The sequence below is a fragment of the Microtus oregoni genome, unplaced genomic scaffold (assembly GCF_018167655.1).
Source record: "Microtus oregoni isolate MIOR12 unplaced genomic scaffold, Mior012 000072F_ref0000427, whole genome shotgun sequence".
Taxonomy (NCBI): Eukaryota; Metazoa; Chordata; class Mammalia; order Rodentia; family Cricetidae; genus Microtus; species Microtus oregoni.
In genome coordinates, this window is record NW_024543979.1 from 1,848,063 (window position 1) to 1,853,534 (window position 5,472).

The 5,472-nt window shown below is 39.6% G+C and overlaps 1 non-coding gene across 1 annotated transcript; it reads left to right on the forward strand.

Moving 5' to 3' along the window:
- The first annotated feature begins 5,194 nt into the window (after window positions 1–5,194).
- Trnae-uuc lies at window positions 5,195–5,266 on the forward strand. Its single transcript has one exon. It is a non-coding gene; the product is annotated as a tRNA-Glu (tRNA).
- The last annotated feature ends 206 nt before the right edge of the window (window positions 5,267–5,472 follow it).

A 5,472-nucleotide genomic window follows, 5' to 3' on the forward strand; every position in this document is an offset into this window, starting at 1 on the left:
AAAATCCACCCCCAGTGACACACTTCCTCCAACAAGGCCACACCTTTTAATAGTGCCACTCCCTATGAGCCTATGGAGGGCATTTTCTTTCAAATCACCACAATAATGAAACGATAGTAATTACTGCTGGCTCTTGCCCAGGGTTTACTATGAGCTGGGCAGACACTCTTCCAACTGCCCAGCTGCCATGGCACAGCAGCTACTACTGCTGGGCAAACTAAGGTGCAGTGAGGGGATCTTATTGAATCTACTAATAGAGCCAAGCTTGGAATCTAAGCAAACTGGTGTAAGTTTCCCGGGGGCAGTCATTTCATGATTTCATAATCCAAAATAAAACTGAACGTCTGTACTGTATAACTAAAGTGGGTGCTAAGGTATGGGAAAGGCCAGATGGGAGGTGTAACCGTCTGCAGGAATGAGGGTATTCTAAGGAAAAACTTATGTTCCCTCCTTTGTTTCTAAGACTACTGAGACAATGGACCCCAAGATAGAAAAAGAAGACGCCTGGGGTCCTGGTGCTATCCAGAGAGAGTTCGTTTCCTAGAAAGAGATTTTATGCAGTTCTGGCAGCTTTTCAGTCATTCTGGCAGGAAAGGCTGGAGCTGAGACAGTGGTGATGGTTGGGACCACACCATGACCAGGACTGCCTGGTTATACTCGTCTCTTCTCTTCAATTCAAACCTCATGTCAGGACCTCAAACGTGGACTTGGGGGTCACCTGACCTCTTTGTTCCTATTTCCAACATGGCACATTGAATAGCTCTCCTTTCTCTGCTTTCCACTTGTTTCTTTAATTGGTCTATTTGCTTGGCTGAGTCTAGCATATTAGGAATGTCAGGACTAGAGCTCTGACCTGAATAATGTTGATAGAAAAGGAGAGATCCCTGCACACCCTCCTGATCAGTCAATCAGAAGGACAAACAGAGTGAAGGTCTGGATAGGAAACTGGGAAATCCAAGCACAATCTTTCAGCTGAGAAAGAGGGCACATTCCTGTAATCCTAGCACTCGGGAGGCATGGTGGTATGATCTTAACACTCAGGAGGCTGAGGAAGGAGGATTATAAGTTCCAGGTCAGTCTAAGCTACATAGTGAGAAGCCTGTTATTTTTTTTTTACTCATATGGTTGAGGCAGAATCTTCAGCAGCACAGAAACTGATTGAAATTTAGAAAGACTGGGACAAGCCTTCCAGTAGGATTTGAGCAGGAACATTTTGTCATCAGCCCTAATCAATATTCTTCTTGTCAGCAGCAACCCAGACGGTCAGCAACAATTTTTTTCCCTTCTTCTATAAATTCAGGTCAGCATCAAAGTCCTAAATCATGCGTAAAAGTCTTCAGTCAACTCTCCAGGGGTTCACTCTCAACCCGATGCACTGATCTACTCCTAGAGGAGTGGAGAGGAGCCTCTGGGCCAGGGGTCTTACTTTTTTTCTTCTTGAAAAGGTTCTCATAGCCTCCTACTGGAAATAGAATTCTGTGACTTTAACACTTGTGGGGGTGGACTACACGAAACACCAGAATTTCTGTAACTCTAACACTTGTGGGGGTGGAGTACACAAAGCACCATTTTTATCTACACATCTGTGTTCTAAGCTACTGGGAAGACATAATAAAAACCCGTGGGTGGGTCCACAAACTGAACTGAAAAGAAGTTTGAGTTTTTCTCATATTCACTATGTGATGGTCTCAATATCAAAGAGCACCATACTGGCATTTATTTCTCACTCCAACCAAAGTCATAGGAAGCTGTCTATCTTTATGGTGAATGCATTATGGTGAATGGAATTTGGTGAACGAGAGTGAAAATTCAGTGAAACAGAGAAAAACCAGCCCTGTCATCCCATAGTGTCATTTTCTAATTCAGTGTTTAACATGGTCGGATTGTTTGCCTCTGCCCCTGAACTTCCTGTGTTGAAGCCTTGACTCCAGTGTGGTGGTACTTAGAGGACAGATGGCATTGGGTTTAGATGAGTTCATGAGGGAAGGGTCACCATGAAGAGACACATGTCCTACAAAAAGAGACAGCAGAGCTATTGCCTTTTTTTTTTGTCTCCATTTGTATATGGCATTGGAGGCCATATGAGGAAACCTTGAGAGCACCCTCACCTAATCCATTCCCTACCTGTACCTTGTTCTTGGGTTTATTGTCTCTAGAGATGGGAGAAATAGATTCTTGCTTCTTCTACCCAAACATTTTATCCAATCTTAATTGAATAACGGTATTTTGATTATTTAGCCATATTTCTGCCTGCTGAACTGTTTTTAAAGCAATACTATTATACCCAATCTTATGATTAGGCACAAAGGGTTTTCTTTTTCAACAAACCAACTTGAAAACCGGTACCATGTTGGTAATATTGGCATGACTACAATCAGTGACTCGGTGACATTTATTGCCAGACTTGACACCCATTACATGGAGTATCTTCTCCACTTGTGAAGAGCATCAACTACCTTAAATATCAACTTAATTTTTCCTCATTGGTGTTCATTGGCATATATTGCCCAAAGCAGCTTGCTTCTGATTGTGTAGAAAACAAGGGCTTATTTTTAATAAAAATGAAGTAAAATATAAAAACTGTAGAGAGTACTTTTTATTGTCCACTATGCCTAGAGTGCTAAGGTCACTGGCATGGTTAAAAGGTTGGTCAAAGAGGCCATGAAAGGAGGTTAGACACAGACACTACTGGCTGCTCTATAGAATCCATAAGGGAACCTCCGCATGAGTGACTTGGGAATATGTGGACAGAGGAATAGTCCCAAGATCATGGGTCCTTACCTGGATCCTGACTAAGATAAATGCTTAAGAAAACATCGCATTCTACTCTTAAAGTGAACACATGAGCTCTCTTTGTGGACATCCAGGAAAAGAATCACTTAAAAATAGATATCTTGATGATGAGGAATCAAGTAGACAAAGTCACACAAACTGAAACATTCCAAGGTACTGCCTGCAGGCAAACACAGAAGACTCTTAAATACCCTTTCAAACACCTTCAAGAGTGAAGAAGCTGTGGAGCAGACACATTCAAAGAAAAGATCTCAGGGGCTCAGAATCCCTGTGTGGGATGACTCCAGAACATTGTCCTCTCAAAGACAGGAAAAGATAATTAAATCTTTGAAAAAAAATTATTCATTTATTTTACATGTATGTGTGTTTTGTATATCTGTATGTTTGTACACCTTATGCATACAATACCTGACAAGGCCCAAAGAGGGCACTAGATCCCCTTGAGTGAGAATTACAGGTCGTTGTGAGCCACCATGTGGATGCTGGGAATTGAACCTGGGTCCTCTGGAAGAACAGATAATACTCTCTTAATTGTTGAGCCATATCTCCAGCCTCAAATGATTTCTTTGAAACAAAGACAACAGCAAAAGAATTCAAGGAACTCTCTCTCTCTCTCTCTCTCTCTCTCTCTCTCTCTCTCTCTCTCACACACACACACACACACACACACACCAAGAAAATATGATACTATAGAAGAGACAAAACATTACTCCAGCAATTGATCTAAAAATGAAGATCTGTAAGTGTCCTTTTAAAGAATTTATAGTATTGATTTTAGGGAAGTTTATTCAAACTATAAGAAAACAGCTAATACAGCAAATAAAAAAATGTGTCTAGCAAAGGGATAGAAACCTGGAAAAGAACCTGGTATAATTTCTGGAGCTGAAGAATAAATGATTAAAATAGAGATGTGGGATGCCCTTCAATATGCTATACATAAACTGTAAGAGCTTGTTAGTAATAAGCCTGAGCTAATAGGCCAAACAGTTTGAAATTAATCTTAAGCCTCAAAGTAGTTATTTGGGAATTTGCAGGCAGGAGAGAAACCTCCTGTTACAAATGGCCTACTAATATGAGGCTGTCAAATTTCCATAGGGTTTGAGAAAGCTTTAAAAAAAATGTTCTGAGTGCACAGAAATGGAGCCACACTAGTTTTCCTGATCTCACAGTCTCACGCCAGCAGCAGTGCAGAGACATGGTTGCCAACAGCTGCTTATACTATGGAGGTGGTTATCAGTAGCTGTGAGCTAAGTGGCATGGTGGGTTTCCACAGTCTCACACAGGCTTCTGCACAGAGAGAGACTAATCAGCTTGCACTGTGTGATGGATTTAGCTTTTGCTCATACAGACAAAACAAGTTTGTGGGCCAACTGCACGCTACCTGATGGAAGTGTTGGGGAGGGAGGCAGGTAAATGTTACACTCATTGCTGCCTCTGCCATGTTGAAAAGCCAAGTGGGGTGGAACCAACAGCCAAAGTGGCTGCTCTGGTCCTAGCCATGCCCACTGCAACAGTTTAAAGCAATGATCAAGAAAGGATTACAGATACATAATAAAGACAGATTCAGGCAAAAACAAACCTCTAAACATGTCACAGTGTGTTTAGAAAATGTACGTAAAATTAAAAAAAGAAAATGGGTATAGGCAGTTATTGAAAGAAATAAATGATTTTTAAAAATAAAACAGTCTTTAAAGAGACAATAAAATAATATAAAAAGCCATGTAAAGATAAAAATGCACAGAGAGTCTGGATTATGTATACTATTGTTTGGTACTTTTTTGAATTTTTTGATTCTTAATGAGCCAGTTGCAGAGAGACATTTGATTGTGGGCACTATTAAGCTAAATCAACATAAAGGTATCTTGACATCAAAATTTGGGTCTAAGGATATGTTGCTTTGAAAAAGAGGTTCTGCTTTAGTTTCCACAGAAGATGAGAGGCTGTGGATCCCTTCCAGACAAATATGCTTAAATCAAGTAAGAGCCCCCAAGAGGTCTCTATGAGAGTGATGGGCCAGGTGATCCAATATCCAGAACAGTTTCAAGGCAACTGGCTGAGATGATACAGTCTCACAGACTACTACAATCAAGATTTAATCATAATTCTAAATTTTCTCAGGTTTCCCATAAGATTACCAGTACTCCAATCAGTATGAAGTAGTATAGAAAACTATGCCCAAATTCCCAAAATATTGTTTATAAACGTTTATTTTCATTTAAAGGGGGTTGGTTATAATTGGTTAATGGTCATAGTCAATCTCTTTCTAAAGAAAAAAGGGGGGTATAATATAGATACGATAAAAAGTAAATTATTAAATCTACTTTAATCCAAAAACAACTGTTAATCTGAAATGTTTTGTATTGCTACGAATTTTGGTTTACTGATACAAATTTAAGGTCAGTCCCACATAGTCTAGCGGTTAGGATTCCTGGTTTTCACCCAGGCGGCCAGGGTTCGACTCCCGGTGTGGGAACCAAAAAAACAAAAAGAAAAAAAAAACAAATTTAAGGTCAGTTTTGTAATATTGTATGTATATTTCCATTCTTGTTTAATGTATTATGTTTATGCATTTATTCAAAAAGTATAGTTAATCAATACAAATTAATAGTCATTCATAATAGGCAAACATATAGTTTGCAAAGATATAGTTAAGATGGATAGATAATCTTCAAATACTTC